Source organism: Coenobita brevimanus, chromosome 52 (assembly GCF_032717465.1).
Source record: "Coenobita brevimanus isolate Jiangsu-jjx chromosome 52, ASM3271746v2, whole genome shotgun sequence".
Lineage (NCBI taxonomy): Eukaryota > Metazoa > Arthropoda > Malacostraca > Decapoda > Coenobitidae > Coenobita > Coenobita brevimanus.
Window position 1 is genome coordinate 11908956 of NC_137005.1, and position 19178 is coordinate 11928133.

A 19178-nucleotide genomic window follows, 5' to 3' on the forward strand; every position below is an offset into this window, starting at 1 on the left:
CACTTCTTTTTCCCCTTTTCCTTTGTACAAGGGAATAATTATACCTGACTTCCAATCCTCCGGGACTCTACCTTCCTCCCAGGCCAATCTGCATGTTTCGTACTTTCTCATTTATGTGGCCAGCCGGTGACAGTCTTTAACTGATAATCACTCCTAGTCCCTTCTCTTTTACTGATGTGGGTCTGGTTGAACTTCTTAGTTTATAATCCCAATCTGGTCTTTTTCCACTTTTACCAGACTTAATTACATAGAATTTGTCCACATTGAATTCCATTTGCCATCTATTGCTTCATTAATGAAGCTTATCTAAATCTTTTGTATCCCTGTGCGAGAGTCTGCTTTTGTAATTCTCCTTTGTATTTTTGCATCTCCTCTGTATTTTTGCATCATCAGTAAACTATTTAGATGGCTTCCATTTCCATTATTCCTGTCTATACCATTTATAATTATACTAAAAACATGATTGGTGCCAGCACTGAGCCATGTGGAACTCTACTAGTCACCTCCCTCCATGATGAGTATTATTCACTTAGTACTGTTCTCATTTCCTTTTTTCTGAGAAAATCCTGCATCCAACAGTAGATTACTTTGGATTTCTTCTTGATGGTACAGTTTCTATAGAAGTCTTTGGTGCGGTACTCTGTGGAATGCTTTCTTAAAATCTAAATAGATACTGTCCACCCACCTTCTCTTTTCTGGAGTGTTTCTTGAACTTTATCATAGTAGCTTAACAGAGTAGTAACATATGATTTTCCTTTTTAAAAACCGAACAGTCTTTCTGTTATCATATTGTATCTTTCCAGATGGTTTACCCAAATTTTTCTCATTAGTTTTTCTAGTACATTGGTTACAAAACTTTGAGTGGATTCTGTCTATTTCATCTTGGACAGGGGAACGATGTTTGCTTTCTGCCAAATATCAGGTAGTTTATCTTGACATAAGGATTCCTTGAGTATTTAACATATTGGTCTGCTTATCTCTTCTGCACATTCATGTAGCATCCAACTTGAAATTTCGTCAGAACGATTTGCTCTTCATTTGTCTAGTTTACTCAACTCTTCCTGTACCTCTTGTTCCGATATTAGTATAACTGGTAATGTGTGTGGATGTGAAATTTCCCTATCATCACTCCCAAAATTACTTTCTTCTGTAAAATCAACCTATCTGTCTATCTATTGCCAGACGCCCTAATACCGTATGGGATGGCCATGCGATTTTGAGTTATTTGTTTTACGGGGAGGGGCACTAACCCTCTACCAACCCACTTGTTGACACGTGGGGAGCACATATGGTTTAGTTATATGGTTACCACCCAGCGTTGTAAATGGTTTCTGGCTTACAGGAAACCATTTGGCTTGTCACTCAATGTAAAGACACCTGTAAAGGAAAGAAAAGCAATAAGAAGTGACAGGAAAGATGGGAGAAATAGGAAGAGAGGAGGGCAGGCACAGAAAAAGAATGATAAAGGCTAAGGAAGAAGTTGGCAGCACTACAATCAAGTGAGAGGATGATGGTCGCCACTACCTACCACTTCTGTAAAAACAGATTGGAAATTTCAAAGAACTTCTCAAATATCTTTTTCTTGGATATACTCGTAGTTTATCCCCTCATCCATGATGGATTGTATTTTACCTTTATCTGAAAGTGTGTGTGTGTGTGTGTGTGTGTGTGTGTGTGTGTGTGTGTGTGTGTGTGTGTGTGTGTGTGTGTGTGTGTGTGTGCGTGTGTGCGTGCGTGCGTGCGTGCGCGCGCGCGCGATAAAGACGAAACGTGAAAAGTAAATACTGAGGCCCAATTATTTTTCTGTTATTGTTGAACTACTTCATCAAGTATGTTGAAAGTTTACACCAAGATGAAATTTAGATGTGATGCATCTGTCCAAACGCATGGTCGCTCGGCATGCGCTAACAAAACGCATTTTACTGGTTATCTTCTGTAGTCTTCTCAATTAGCAGATTCACTGTGTGTAGATAATGAGTAATCGTACACCCGCTTCGGAATTCTACAGGTTCAAGGGGCTGGTTCTCTTCCATATTTGTTCTTACTCTCTTCGTTAAGATTTTAATGAAGAGTTTGTATATAACGGGTTATTAGCTAATGGGTCGATTGTTACTAAGATCTACTGAGTCGCCTTTTTTAAATAGCATTGTAACTACTGCAGTACACCATATTTTGGAAATTTTCTTCGTATTTATATACCGAGAAAATAAGTGGGCGAGCCTATTTAGTAATTCAACTCCTGCATCCGACAGTAAATACAGTATGCTACTATTCCATCATACCCTGGGGCCTTCCCTCCTTTCATAATTTTAAGGGGAATGTTTATTTCGTCTGGTGTTACCTCAGGTATTTCACTTGCGTCAACTGAAAAGTTAGCTTCTAGTAGCGTACTGTTGTCTCTGATGCACACAGTTGTCTGTAAAATTCTTCAACTCTCTTCACCATCGTATCTCTGCATTTAATTGCTTCACCGTTCTTGTCTTTCAGTTACATAATTTAATGCAATTCTAGTGACTTGTTTCGGATATTTTACTTTCCTTAATGGTTTCTTAGGGTTAATCCATGTTTCTTTCCCTCCCTCCCTCCCTCCCTCTCTCTCTCTCTCTCTCTCTCTCTCTCTCTCTCTCTCTTGTTGATAAACTCATTTAAATCCGCTGTTTCCGTTTCATCTTTCTTTGTTTTTAATTTCATCTCCTTTTGTTCTTTTCATAAGCTCGAGGTTCATTTTGGAATATTTGTTGGCTTTGGTTGTATTAGCATTCCTTATTCCCTCTGCTAATTTTCTTAGCACTTTTGTTTGCCTCTCATTCTATTCATCAATGTTACACTCAACATAACATAGAGCCTGAAATTTGTTTGATATTTCTGAAAGGTTGTTTTGCTTTCGCTTACTTTTATTGCGAATATATTTTTGTAGTTTTAAATAGCTTCTTTCTTTCATTTCTGAATTTGTTTCTGGCTGGTCAGCGCACCATTCTCTTGTCACTTCCTAAATTTACTTGTTCATAACTGACATTTATGATCGTATTATTCCAATCTGCTATCCTGAAGTCTATTTCATTCTTTATTTTTCTACATTTGGACATCTCCAGGTCCATTTTCTCCCTGTTCTTATGTGAAGGAATGTGTTGATTATTCTCTTGTAAAAACATTTCAGCAAAAATTACCAACATTTCACCTGTCCCATACATGCTTCTCCAGGTCTCGATCTGCATTCTTTCGCATTTAAGACTCCCATGAGTACAGTATATCTTTACTTTTCTTCTTCCACGATTTGGGAGATGTTATAGAGTGTTTCCATGTCTTCAACTTAGCTTTGGGAAGTCGTTGCAGATACTTGTATAACTTTCAGGTTCTATCTTTTACCTAATCTAATTACAATCAATGCTACTCTGTCAGATACATTGCTGAATTTAACCGTGTTCTCTGCAAGATTTCTGTTAATTAGGAATCCTACACCTCTAACTCTTTAATTTTGCCTTCCACAGTATAAAGGTAGGTGTTTGCTGCCTTGGAGCTGAATTGATTTTTCCTATTTTCTGTAGATCTCACTCAGACATACAATATCCCAACTTATGATTTCTATTTCAGTCATTAAGGCATAAAGTTTGTAATATTCAGCAAGGTTTCTTACACTGAACGTTTAGATCTTCATGGATTTCAGTTTGTTTAATGTCCTGGTCTCTGATATGCGGAGACAGTGCCTACACACTTTTGGTAGTACACTGCCTGTAAGTATAGGCATACGGTATATATATATATATATATATATATATATATATATATATATATATATATATATATATATATATATATATATATATATATATATATATATATATATATATATATATATATATATATATATAAAGTACAGGTGAACGACATCTAGAAACTTTTTTTTTTTTCTTTTTTTTTTTAGTTCCTCCAAGCACCTTTCCTACTTCATTCATTCTAAACTTCACTTATGCATCTATTCTTCCATCCACAGCTACATGTCTCTATCTATCTATCTATTGCCAGACACCACAATCCCGCAAAGGGTGGCCATTTGACACTGAGTTAGTTGTTTTACAGGGAGGGGCACCAACCCTCCACCAACCCACTTGTTGACACGTAGGGAGCACGTATGGTTTGGTTATATGGTTACCACCCAGCGTTGTAAATGGTTTCTTGGCTTACAGGAAACCATTTGGCTTGTCACTCAATGTAAAGCCACCTGTAAAGGAAAGAAAAGGAATAAGAAGTGACTTGAAAGATAGGAGAAATAGGAAGAGAGGAGGGCAGGCACAGAAAAAGAATGATAAAAGCTAAGGAAGTAGGCAGCACTACATCAAGTGAGTGGATGATGGTCGCCACCACCTACCACAATGTGACTCTAAATATTTAAAACACTCTAAAAACTATATTCATCCTCCTACCATCTACCAACCTCGAACATTTCATCACTTACCCGGTACTTCTTATTCTCATTTACTTTCAGTTTCCTCCTTTCACACACTCTTCCAAAGTACTCTACCAGTTTTCTCAGTCTCACGTTTGAATCAGCCACCAGTGCCGTATCATTCGCAAACAGCAGCTGCTTCAGATTCCACTCTCTACCATCAACATTCACCAGACTCAGACCTCAACCTAACACTCTTGGATTTACCTCCCTTACAACACCATCCATATAAGCATTAAGAAATCAAGGCGACATCACACATCCCTGCCACAGGCCCATTCTCACAGGAAACCAATCTCTCACAGTATTTCCCATGCTTACACAACTACTACTGTTACATAAAAACTTTTCACACCTTTTACCTACCTACCATCAAGTCCATACAATCTTAAAGCAGTCCACAAAGCCTCCCTATCAATTCTATCACATGCTTTCTTTAAATCCATGATCGCCCAAAACACATCCATACCTTTCACTAAATACTTTTCACACACCTGTCTCACAGCAAGCACCTGATCCACGCATCTCCTCCCTCTCCTAAAGCCACACTGATCATCACCAATCACCCCCTCTGTACCCGCTCTAACTCTCTTAACACTCTATCATACACCTTCCCAACAACACTCAACAGACTTATACCCCTAAAACTAGTACATTTATACTTATCACTCTTACCTTTACACAATAGGAACACACAAGCACTTGTCCAGTCAACTGGCACCTTACCTTTCACAAAGCACACATTCAACAGTCTTACTATCCTGTCAACAATAGTCGCTCCACCACCCTTCAAGCATTCCACAGCACACCCATCCATACCTGCAGCTTTCCCTGTTTTCATCTCCTTTACAGCCTATTGCACTTCCTCCACTGTGATCAAAGAATCATTCAACTCTCCCAACACATTTATTTCTTGTACCCTTCCATCAGCCACAGTCTCAGCCTACCTTTCCTACTCTGCATTTAACAATCTTTCAAAATGCTCTGCCCATCTCTTCCTTACTGCATCCATCTTAGTTATCATCCTTTTTTCATCTGCTTTTACATGCTCTTCCTTCTCAGACTCTCCCTTTCGCACCCTCTTCACCTCCTTCCAAAACATTTTCTTATTTTATTGAAAATTCTCAGTCAACTGCCCACCCACCTCTCATCTACTGTCACTTTAGCATCACACACAGCCCTTCTCGCCTTATTCCTCTTTTCCTTATACCTATCATATGACACCTCTTCCATCCTCTGCAGCCACACTTCATATGCACGTCTCTTCTCAGCCACAGGCATACTTACTTCCTCACACCACCATTCACCGCCCTTTCTTACACCACCACCCCCTCGTCTCGCACCACACACCTTTTCTGCATGTTCCACCACAGCACTCTTAAACAACTGCCATTCCTCCTCCTCTTTGGGGGAAGCTGCCTAGGTATATGGATAGATGGATAAGTACAGGCATATGTATCTATATATCTATATCTATATATATATATATATTTATCATCATCATCATCAGCCGTTTGAGTATCCACTGCAGTTATTGTTGTGTTGGAGTGGCTTTGGATGTGTGTGTAGTCTGTGAACCAAGTATAATCGGCCCGCGCAAGCCAACTGGGTGCAAGCATACTTTATAGTAAGCGACACTGGTTCAACCACAGCACCCCTGGTGTTCGCCAATGTAGTACGTGGCCGGGTGAACACTCCCAAAGTTTATTACCCTGGCGGGGCGCGAACCGTGGCTCACCCATGTACGAAACGCACACTGTACCACTGTACCACAGAGGCTTCATATATATATATATATATATATATATATATATATATATATATATATATATATGTGTGTGTGTGTGTGTGTGTGTGTGTGTATCCCTGTACTTACGGGCAGTATTCTACCAAAAGTGTGTAGGCACTATCTCCGCATAACAGAGACCGGGACATTAAACAAACTGAAATTCATGAAGATCTAAAAGTACATTGTAAGAAGCATTGCATAATATTACAAACTTTATACCTTAATGACTGAAATAGAAAACATTAGTTGGGATATTGTAAGTCTGTCTGTCTGTCTGTCTGTCTCTCTCTCTCTCTCTCTCTCTCTCTCTCTCTCATCATCCGGACCTTCTTTCACACCCTAGGGCACGATGAGGAGTAGCGATGTCCAGAAAGCACAAATTTGCCCAATCCAATGGGTCACACTTCCATTCACTCATCATTCAAGCCCCCGGAATCCTGGCTTCATCGGATACGCCAAAAATATTCACGACGTTCAGTAGCTTGACATAAACGTATCCATTTGAGTCAATCCGGACGCTGCCACGTTAAAAAGGGATGCCAAATCCCTGATCATGCATTTCTCACAACATTCATCTAGCCAGCTCGATCTCTTGACAGTTCCCTAGCCTCACCGAATTCCAAACCTCTCTTCCTCACACACTCATCCACCATATCTCTCCACCTTCTCCTTGGCCTACCTCGCCTCCTCCCTTCTTCAAATTCGCTCAGATATACCTTTTTCACCACTATTGTTATCCATTCTCTCCACGTGACAATACCATCTCAGTACACTCTCTTCGATTCTGGTGTCCACCAACTTCCTCACTCCACAACTTTCATGAATCACATTATTTCGTATCCTATCCACCCTCTGTACTCCACATACATTTCTCATCAGTCCCATCTCCACTGGTCATACTCCTGACTTTTCGTTTTCATGCCACACCATAGGGCCATACTATAAAAATCCAGAGTTTAGGCGGTCCAACGGCGACGTTCAGTCGTCAGACGTTCCTGAGCGTCAGTCATCCTTACTATAAAAAATCTGGACCGTCAGCCTTGGCAAAACCCAGTTCTGGCGTTTGAATGCCAAGACAGTAGCTAAATTGGGCGAGAAGGCGCTGCATGAGCATTAAAAGCGCGCAAATTTTGAAAGTTGCTTCTGTTTAATAAATCAGACACTTCGCTAACCCATTCTAAACTGTTATTTTTATGTAGGAAATAAGTGTATTTGCGCTAGAACTGGTATCAAATGATGCTAGAACGCATAAAGAGGATGCATTTACAAGCAAGATACAATGTAATGCATAGCCTAGACTGAATTATGATTTATCCCCCTTTGGCAGTCATTTGCATGAAAATAATTATTGAGATTATCCAGACTTGATTTCATATGAGCAAAGTGAATGTATTACTGCATTCTTCATAGCTTTCCATGTTGTTCCTAGCCAACTCACAGTCATGAACTATACAGCAGTTTCTCCAGGTTATGTGCACCTTCACTCATGCAGCAGTTCATCATGGGTTCCTAAATTTATATTGCAGAACGTAAATACAGAGTTACTGGAGAAATTTTTTTTAGCATGGAGACTAATTTACTTCTTTACAAATTTGGTTGAATGGTGACATTCATTGCAGCACCAACATAAGAGGGATGCAGTAACACTTCATTCTTTTTCAGCTGCTTCCTTCCACACCTGTCTCCAGCCATGACCAGCAGACCATATTGGAAAATATAGGTTATAAGATGTGTGTACTGTATCAGTTGTTCTTTCAATTTCTATATATCTAGCTATAGTTTTTTCCCTACATTATTGTCACCTTCCCTGTTTGAGGTATTACTAGTAAATTTCCAGTTTAGCTCAGTAATTATACTACTATGATATTCACATTCTTTATCATTACCTTTCCCTTCAAGCAGTATGCAATGATTTCTATTTATCTATCTATTGCCAGACGCCATAATCCCATCAGGGGTAACCTCTTGACTTTGAGTTATTGGTTTTACGGGGAGGGACACTAACCCTCCACCAACCCACTTGTTGACACGTAGGGATCACGTATGGGTTGGTTATATGGTAACCACCCAGCGTTGTAAATGGTTTCTTGGCTTACAGGAAACCATTTGGCTTGTCACTCAATGTAAAGCCACCTGTAAAGGAAAGAAGAGCAATAAGAAATGACAGGAAAGATGGGAGATATAGGAAGAGAGGAGGGCAGGCACTAAAAAGGATTATAAAGGCTAAGGAAGAAGTAGGCAGCACTACATCAAGTGAGTGGATGATGGTCGCCACCACCTACCACCACCACCATCTACAGCTAATTATTTCTGTCCCAGTATGCTAGACAAGCTTTCCTTTTTGTTTCCCAGAGATCATTCCACTTCTATAGCACTTTCATCCAGTTCTACTTTATACATTTTCAGGCAATTTACTATTTTGTTTTCCTAGCTTTCTCCTACTCTGGTTATACAGTATACTTGATGTTTGTCTCCTTCACTAAATATTTATCTCATTACTTCTTGTTTGTCAGTCATTGATTACCTGCACCTTCCATGCTTTTGTATAACCCTTCTACCCTAACCAATATACCATGACTTTCCTATACCTACCTACAGTACTCCTCCATTAAAATAACTGTCATTTCTATCCAATTAACTAGTTTTTATATTATATATGCATGGAACAGGCCATTTCCTCAGGCTTGTAGCTACTTGTAAGAAAAGCTCTTGGGATAGAAAGTTTTTTTTTTTTTTTTTTTTCCGCATGAAAAAATCAGCATTTACTATCAAGTTTTGCTTCAAAGCCAACACACCTATGCTCAAATCTGAGTGCTTGATTGAAACAGGCAATATTTCAGCCAACATGCTAACCAACCTAATCACGCACACCTGTAAAATTTTAGAAGTAACCAACGTTTTCTTTTCTTATTATTTTTATGTTTTCCAATGCAAAATACTGTGTTTTAATTAGTTTTGACCTTCATTTTGGGGGGAAAATCCCCCTTTTGGAATTTTGAGTATGATTTCCAAAAGAGGGTTTATCCCCCAAAATCAAGATCAAAATTAATTAAAAACACTATTTTGCATTAAACTAACCTAACCTAACTCAACCTAACTTAACCTGACCTAACCTAAGGCCTGACATAGACCGAGTGCACACGTCTGCACCAGCCAATATGGCGCGACCTTCATCCGCTACTGAGCGATAGCCTAACCTAAACCACTACATGACTACCCCTACAAAATTTGCTCACCCAACTCAAACTAGACTTAAAAGGTAAGTCTTTGTTAGAATAGTTCAGGGACGTAATATAATGAAAATTGGTAACGTTGGTTACTTCTAAAGTTATACCCGCACACCAGTTTCTGGTAACCTTACCCAATTATCTTAACTACATCAGCTTATCAATTTATTTTGGTGCAAAAACGAATCACATTCTTCAAGAAAGAACTTAGGTGATTGCACATACTTGTCGGTGCTGATGAAAAATTTGTGTCTGTTTTATCAATTTCTGAAACTTAACTGTGCGAGAACACTAAAACAGGTGAAAAATACAAACCAAACTGACCATTTACTAACGCTGACCTAACTCTGATATGTGTAATTTCTGCCATGTAACATAATATTGTATATGCACTTCTTACACGTCATTTATTCATGATCTTTCATAGGCAAGAAGTGTCACAATGGTGTTGTTGGACTAGAGGCAGAAGCTTACTGGCTTGCCCTCAAATGTGCTAACTACAGCCTGACCTGGCTAACACACAAACTTTCAAACAGTTGCCGTTTAAAAAATCTATTAAGAAAGTACATATACAGGTAGTCTGAAATAAACTAGAAAGAATAATTTAGTATCCTAACTCAATATTACGCGCCGCGTCGCCACCTTCTTCTTCTTCTTCTTCTTCTTGTGACCTCTGTCGCTTTGTATCGCTTCGTAGGTCCTCCTTCTCTTCTTGCTCCTTATCCTCTTCTCTTTTCTTGATCACACTTCAATTTTCGTTACCTTTTTTATATGTTTATTTACTGTCCTTCTTGCTGTTCCCTTTTCTTCCAACATTGTGTTAGAAATATTTTAGCAAACTTCATTATTCTCCCTGTTTCTTCCTTATCCCCATATAGTCCCAGTACTGTACAAATCCCCCCATCTTCTTCCTCAAGTCTTCTCTGCCATTCCTCCATTCCTATCACCGCTACTACTGATGCTATTAACTTCTCCCTTTGCTCTTTGTAGTTGTTGCATTCAACAATTAGGTGCTCTATTGTTTCTTTTATCCCCTCACAAAATTTGCAGTTCTTGTCCTGTTCCTCTCTATTTCTACCATTCACTTCCAGAGTACCTGTCCTAGCTTTAACTAACAGTCTACTTCCCCAGTCTCCTACATGCCAGTTTAGTCCTTCTGGTTTTTGCTTTCTTTTATACCATTTCAGAGTCACCTTTCCTGTTAACCCCACTTTCCACCTGTTCAGTCCGTTCTCTTCAATCTTTTTCTTAATTTGTTTGCCTTCTACATGACTCTAAACCTCTGCCAGGTTTTCTCTCCTCTTCCATCTGTTAATTTCTCTCCCCCATGATGATCTTGCCCCTCCTTCCTCCAGCATCCTCTTAGCCCATCTTTCCACACTGACTTTTTCTATTTTCTTTGTGAACCCCAATTTTCCTTTCACAATTCTTTCTTTGAATGTGCTCCAGCCCATGTCTCCCCTTATGGCTTCTACTGCCGTACTTCTTGGGGCCCCCAGGCCCCATCTACCCACTACGTTTTGTACTTTTTCCAATTTCATGATATCTCCATCTCGGTAGTTTGTTATTTCCGATCCATAGAGACAATAAGGCATTGCTATTCCTTTCCAAAGACTCTTACCCACGATATAATTGTTAATCACTCTACACTCTCCATTTATAATCATGCCTGCCATCTTCCGAGCTTTCCCTTCATTAATCTTTCTTTGTTTCTCCCCTCCTATTCCTTCCTTACTCACTTCTATACCTAAGTACATATATTTATCTACTATTTCCATCACGTTGTTCCCCATCACCCACTGGTTCTTCTCCCTGTTATTAAATTCCATCACCTTGCATTTTCCTGCACTGAATCTTAGGTTCCATTCCCTCCCAAATCTGTCGGCTATTTCCATAAGGTCTTCCGTGTCTTTCCTGTTTTCCGCCATGAGTACTACATCATCTGCATAAGCCAGGCATCCTAATTTCCAATCTCCAATCCTCACTCCTTTGCCTGATTTCCTGATTCTTACTAAAAGTTCTTCCAAGTAAATGTTGAACAATGTAGGGGACAACACACAGCCTTGACGCACCCCGATGTTATTGTTAACCCACCCTGTGCTTGTATTTCCTATTGTGAATTTCACCTTATTTTCTTCATACCATCTCTTTATTATTTCCACTATCTTGCCATCCACCCCAATATGTCTCAATAGTTTCAACAATTTAAATCTATCAACAGTATCGTAAGCTTTTTCAAAGTCTAGAAATACTAGGTATAACTCTTTTCCTTGCTCCTTGTTCCTCTCTATGATTTCTTTCATTACAAAAACATTTTCAAGGCCTCCCCTACCCTTCCTGAACCCACTCTGTTCCTCGCCCCATATTTTGTACTGTTCTGCCCATGATATTAGTCTTTCATTTATTATCTTCCCAAACACCTTAGCTAATACATTCATGACACTAATGGGCCTATAGTTTCCAATTTCCTCCTTAGCTTTTCCTCCACCCTTATGTATAAGTGTCACCCTACTTCTTTTCCAGTCCTGTGGTACGAATACCTCCCCTTCCTCCAGGATACTATTAAACAGAATTGTCAATGCCTTTGTCAATTTTTCCCCACCATATTTAATAAGTTCACCTATTATTCCATCTGTTCCTCCTGTCTTTCCATTCTTGATTGCTTTAACAGCCTTTTCTACATCTTTTCTTTCTATCCTTACATTCCCCATTTCTTTGCTATCGCTATATATCCAGATATTCTCTGGATTCTTCCTCATTGTCTTTTAGCATTACTTTCTTCCAGTATCCTTCTACAATGGATCTAATTTCTTCCTCATTTTCTGTTTCTTTACCCTTTATTTTTAATTTAATACACTGTTCTACATCCCTTTCTCCAAGGTTTCTCTTCAACCTTTTCCACCCTTCTCTTTCTCTTTCCCTTCGGGGGATATAATTTAGTTTTTGAGCTTGTTCTTCTTCCCACTTTCCTATTTTTCTGCTGATTATTATCTTTGCTGTCTGTTTTGCCTCTGTATATCTTTTCCATGCTCTTTCCCAGTCCTGTCTATATTGTTCTCCATGTTTTTTGATCATTTTTCCCCATTTTCTCTGTACCCTGTTTTCCCTCTTCCTGTCTTTAATTGCTAGTTCTACTTCCCTGTCCCACCAGCCTTTTAATCTTGTCGTTGCTATCTTCAGTTTTTTTGTTCCTATTGTCCCTCTTGCCTCCTGAATTATGGTCTTTTTAATGTCTTTTTCCCAATCATTAATAGACCTTCCTCTCTTCTCTTCCTCACGTATCTGGTCATCTAGATTCTGACTGTATTTCTGCCAATTCGCATTAGCTATATCCCATTTCTTTCTCCATTTTGTCTTTTTTATTTCTTTTCGCCTATTTGTCTTTCCACATGTAATTCCAATCATTATATGGTCAGAAATGTCAACATTCTCATTTTTCCATAGTTTTTGTTTGCTCGTATTCGTTACGGAAGCGTTAAGTCTTGTAAAATCTTATGGATAGCCTTGTATTTCTCATATATTATAGCCTGCTAGGGAAAATTTGATTCCTGGATTATTTAGTTTTTATAAATGGATAAACCGGTTATCATATTTATGAATATTTAAATTTGTTACACTAAAGGGGGGTCTTTTGTGGCGTTTATTCTCCTGTGACATTCCAATACTATTTTACGCCATAACCAGGTGACGAATGCCTGGCGTGAACAGCAAATTTATTCATGGTATGAAACACGGGAACGTCAGACGCTCACGTTCGTCAATACTGGCGTTTAGTTTTTATAGTACGGCCCTAGCGTCCGACTGACATGGTGCGACGAAACAGGGAATAAAGTAAATCAGTTTTGCACTGTCAGTATTTATCACAGATCGTTGATGTATAGGAACTTCTGCATCTGGATATATTGAGGAAGAGTATTCTGCTGTCAACTTACACAAGATCGTAACGCGCCCTATGCAGTTGCGCTCGATTCAGTGTGTGTGTGTGTGTGTGTGTGTGTGCTTTACCTCCTCCTAGATAATTTAATGGATTTGAATGAAACTTGCCAGGTGAGTTCCCCGGGTTACTAGGAAGGTTTTCCACAAACAATTTTCCTACCATGATTTTTAGGGGATCAGGCCTCCTCACCACATCAAAATTTCTCGGAAATGTGAAAGGAGGGTGGATACGGCATAGATGTCTTAGTATATATTGCACAATGGACCTAATACATAATATGGTATTTGGGGAGCACGGCCCCATTGATTCTTGGAGGGTCACCCTCCTCCCAAATATAACGAACAGAAACAGGGGAAAGGTTTGACTGAAACTTCCCAGGTGAGTCCGCCTGGTTACTTTGAAGGTTTTTCATAAGGTACAAGTTTCCAAGATTTTAGAGGTGTCTGTCCCCCCCTCCCCCATCTAATTAAACTCATAGAAAGTGGAAGGAAGGCAGATATGGCTTTGATCTCGTAATACATATTGTAGTTTGGACTGTCATACATAATGTGATAGTTAGGGAGCATAACTTCCCATGTAGTTCTTGATGAATGACCACCTCCCCAAAACTTAAACCATTCGAAAAAGGGGAAAGTGAGCACACGGACTTCAACGATATCGGCCAACGTACTCTAAGCTTGGGTATATGAACGGCATCTGTGTAGAGACATAATTACCTTGTTAAAACATATATCGGTAACCCATCCTTATCAACGTGAAAGCCATTTGGACTCTGGCCATGCAAGTGTTTGTCCAAAAGTGCAACATTATGTTTGGGGAAGAATTAGAAGCAGAGACTCTGCAGTCCAGTGAAAGTTGGACGGAACAGCTGCAGTTCGATGCTCTCTCTCTCTCTCTCTCTCTCTCTCTCTCTCTCTCTTAGAAAACAGCTGTCCAAAGCTCTGTCACCACCCTCACAGCCCTCCTTTCAGGGCACATTAGTCAGCAAGTATCATTTTAACACATATCTCCATCTTAAAGTTATATCTAAACAGTAGGCTGGAAAAAGTGAAAGAGCTGTGAGTGCTGACGAACGGACGGGCCAGCATGGCTTTTAGAGAGAGAGAGAGAGAGAGAGAGAGAGAGAGAGAGTCAGTATAGAACATGCGGTACTCACGAAAAATTAGTAAGGTGGGAAGTGAAAAAGCATAAAGAAGAGTACAAAAAAAAGTAGAATGATAGTGGAAGGGTAGTAGAAGCAGAGGAGGTGGAAAGACAAGTAGCAGTTCTGCTACTTGTCTTTCCACACGTAAAACAGCAAAAGGAACTAAGAAAAGAGTGTGGAGAAGCATATACAAAACAGAAAGGAAAAAGTACAAGAGGAAAAAGAAAAATACAGGAGTAGGAAGAAAATATCACTGAGCACCAAAAGTAATGTATGCTACTATATAAGAAGTAACAAAACATGAGAAAATATAAATGAGATGTAAGAATGAAGAAACTCTGGAGACCTGGAGAGAGGAGTCATAGAACGATAATGGGAGAGATTAGTTAGTGGGAGAGGGATAGTAGGAGGGAGGGACTGGTTGTAGAAGTGAGGGAGGAAAGTTGAGCAAGTGGCCAAGGCTGAAGGGGTAAGTGAGGGAGGTAAGGGGAGAGGATGTGATAGGGAGGGAGCTTCTGGGGTGGTTGGAGGGTAAGGGAGAAGCGATGGAGGGATGTACAGTTGATGGAAGGATGAAATCGGTAAGAGAACATTGTGAGAGGGTGGAGTGTAAGGGACAAGACATGGAAGAGAGGAAATGCAGGAGGGAAAAATGAGGATCTAATGGAAGAGTAAAGAAGAGAAAAAGTGCTGGGTGTTATAGATGAGGCAGTGGCAGAGGGAAGCGTTGGGGAAAAAAGGATTTTATTATGTTGGCTCTGAGAAAATGAAAGAACTGGACGCGTGAGGTAAAGGAAGAAAAGTGAGAGATAATTGTGCGGAATTCGAGATATGAAGGTGAGAAAGGTGTGATAAAGAAGTGAAGTAAGAAGGGAAGAAGAAAATTGAGAAACCCGGAGAAATAAATGAAAGAATGTGTATAAAAAGTGAACGAAAATGAGTGAAAAAAGGAGACAAATGTGAAAGGAGTGTGTGAGGAAAAGAAGTGAAAAAGAGAAATAGTGTGGGTTGTGCAGTCATAAAGCACTTCATACGGAGAACTGGAAGCGAGGCAGAACATATAAATGGAAATGAAAGGGTCAGAAGTGGAGGCAGGGAGGGAGAGTACTGGTAGGAGTAAAAGGAATTATCACAGAATTTTGTGTTTGTGTGTGTGTGTGTGCACGCGCACGCCCTATTGCTGTTATGAGGATTCATCCATAAGCTGGTTTTAGCCTTGTTATGCATATTCAGATTATCAAAGCCGAAATAATCTTTGATGAAAAAGGAAGCGTCGATGATTATTGAAAATGAACTTAATATACAGAAAGCAACACAAATCAAACAGATTAGATATTGCCAGCAGCTGCTGTACATTGGCATACTTCTCCCCATATTGCCATGGCAATTACTTAACATACCGGTACAAGAACACGGGGTTCCATAATTTGCGCACTCGTGTTGTTTGACCTCTGAGCCAATCAATCCTTTAGGCCTGAATTAAAAATATGAGGGAAAATATGCCTGAATTAAAAATATGATTAAAAATAAGTCTGGAATTATCTGGCCACGGAACAGCTGTATCAAACGAATCGGAGAAAAAATAAAGTGACATCAAACTGCAAATTGTTTGGTGTTTATAAATAAATAAAGAAGAAGAAGAGCAAGAAGAGCAAGAAGAAGAAGAGGAGGAGGAGGAGGAGAAGAAGAAGAAGAAGAAGAAGAAGAAGGATGCTGCTGGTGATGATGATGATGATGAGGATGAGGAAGATGAAGAAGAAGAAGAAGAAGAGGAAGAAGAAGAAAGAGAAGAAGAAGAAGCAGAAGCAGACGAAGAAGAAGAAGAAGAAGACGAAGAAGAAGGAGACGAAGATGATGATGATGATGATGATGATGATAAGATAAAATGTGCAAATACAGTAGGTAGCCACACTATACTGTGGAGATCTAAAATGCATTATGCATCATGCCTTGTGGCCAGGGCTGGAGTATTCGTATTCGGCATTCACATTCGATTACAGTCGAGTACAGTTTTTATGTTTATTCGTATTTGCATTCAAGTTATTGTTCTTAGAGATCACGGTTTTAGCATTCGAATTCGAATACTTGGATGAAGAATTCGTGTTCATTGAAAAATATGATAAATAGTCGGAGATGCTTCCCAAAAATAATCTTCCATTTGACTGCCTACTTCAGTTTCAGCGCATAGAGGTGTTAACAATACGCAATGAAATGTCAGCTGACAGAGCATTACTATAAAATGGAATGCGATGTGAACCGTATGAAGTTGGCGTTGCTCGCCATGTCCGGTACGTTTGAGATGGTACTACTTAACATGTCCAGTACACGTCGGCACAGAATGCGGACGAGTGAAATGTCAAAACAAGTCAGTGACCGGCTCTGTCTTCTGTCGCCCACACGACAGACGATGTGTGAGCCTGAATTTAAGAGTGAGTTAATGAAATCATAAAGCCAGGATTCGGAGCGTAAATTCAAGTAGTAAACTGTGCTGATGACACAATTAAACTGATAAAATCTGCCTACATACTTGGCTACAGAGAACTACATTATTAACCCCTTTGCGCCGTGTCCCCAGTATGGGACGAAACTGGGCATTTTCGAAATTTAATAAAGAAGGGAACCCCGGGCTAAGGGACCTATGAGCTTCGCGACTATGAGCCGACAGGCAGGGAGCGATTCGCCTAGCACCCTTCCATCAAAATCCCTAGCACAGAAACTCTGGGAGGCAAGGGGTTACCGTTAAGAAGATGGACGTAATCACTGTGTAAGGTGTCAATTCTACGTGTGCATGGGTAATCGTATTATAATTTTATATATTATATTCTATCTCCGGGTTCTATAATTTTAACTCATAGACTGACTACTGGCATCTTTCTGAGTACCAATATGGTTCATTTGATCATATGTAAATTATAGCTGCAAGGCTTGGTGGATGAGCCTGGGAAAGTATGTAAGAAACGGAATCTAAAGGTGAATGTAGGGAAGGCTAAATTTATGGTCTTAGAGAAAGGTGAAGTCAGTGAATGTACAGTGAGGTTCGATGAGGAGGAAATGGAAAATGTGAGTGCGTTTAAGTACTGTACTTGGGTAGTGTGATGAGTAAGGATGGAATTTAGAGGGTGAAGTGCTTGAAAGGGTACAACAAGGAAGAGAGGTTGCTGGTTCCTTGAAAGCAGTGATAAGAAAAAGGGAAGTGAGCATGAAAGTGAAAAAGTTACTACATGACAGTACTGCGATACCAACTCTAACGTGTGGAAGTGAAGGGACCTTGTTGGAGGGACAGAAGTCGAGAGTGAGAGCTGTGGAAATTAGTTATTTGAGAGGAGCATGTTGAGTCACATGGAGAGACAGACTGGCAAATGAGGAAGTGAAGGATCATTGTGGTGTGCATGTGAATGTGATAGGAAGCGTTAGGGGAAACACACTGAGGTGGTTTGGCCATGTGAAGAGGATGAAGAGTGAAGACTAACAAGGAGAGTGTATGTGAGTGAGGTGGAGTGGGGGAGAGGGAGGGGGAGGCCAAGGATGAGATGGAGGGATGGAGTGGAGCGGTATATGAGAGAGGGGAGTGTGAGCTGCGAGCAGGGCAGTGACATGGCAGGGGACAGGACGACATGGAGGCGATTTGTTTGTCGCCACCCCTTACGAGATTAAAGCGTGTGGCAATAGATAAAAATATAGATAAATTATAACATGTTATCTAAGCAGTCATCAGTGGTGAACGAACATTTCATTATCCCTCAAGACAGACGTGGTGCCATCAGAGCACGCTATAAATATTGTGTGAAAAAAAAAAAATAATAATAATTTGAGCGTCAGGAACAACTACATCTTACTTACTGCAACATCTGAATTTACCTAAGCTGAACTACTGGTGATAATATTTTAAAGTAATGGACTGGTGGCCCTTCAACTGAGGACTTGAGCCTTTTTTTTTTTTCCGCATGTGTAATGTGATACTGAGGGTCAGTAATATCAAAGTCCTTTTCCAAGGGGCGGGTTCAAATATTTTTCATTTCCTCGACTCAGTGGCGTATTTATATTCATGAAAGGGAAGGGGAATGGAATTCCATGAAAGGGGAGCGGCATCTCGCAAAAAGGAGGGGACGAAGTCTCGCTAGTCTTGGGTTAAGGCTACGAGATGGGACCTCCAAATTTCAAGAATAGATAGACAGCTTTGGAAAAAGAATCAATTCCCCGCAGCGCCCGTAGGTAACAAATTCGTGTAATCTGTTGAATCATTCTATCACGCGGCATAACACTGAGAGGATCAAGTCTGTATTTCTTGCGTTTTTTCTTTGTTCGTAGAACCTGATTTCTGCGATTTTCCTCAAACCACTATGATTGATTTGGATGAGCAAAGACTGGACATTTTTTGCTTCCGCTCGGAAAAACCGCGCCTGTGGCTGTGACATTGTGTGAGCAAGCTTTCAAGTAGCAGACTGTGAGAAAAAAGTGTCTGTTAGTGGTACGCACGTTTTACGAAAGGCAACGTATCAGTCCAAGACTTTCCATGCCCTGATTGTCCTTCAGTCTCTCGAACCAATGAAAACGCCGAGAAAATCCGACAGGAAACTTGGTAGATCGTCGTTGAACTATTGTCGAACTAGTATAAGCCACAGGCGTTTCTAGGAGTT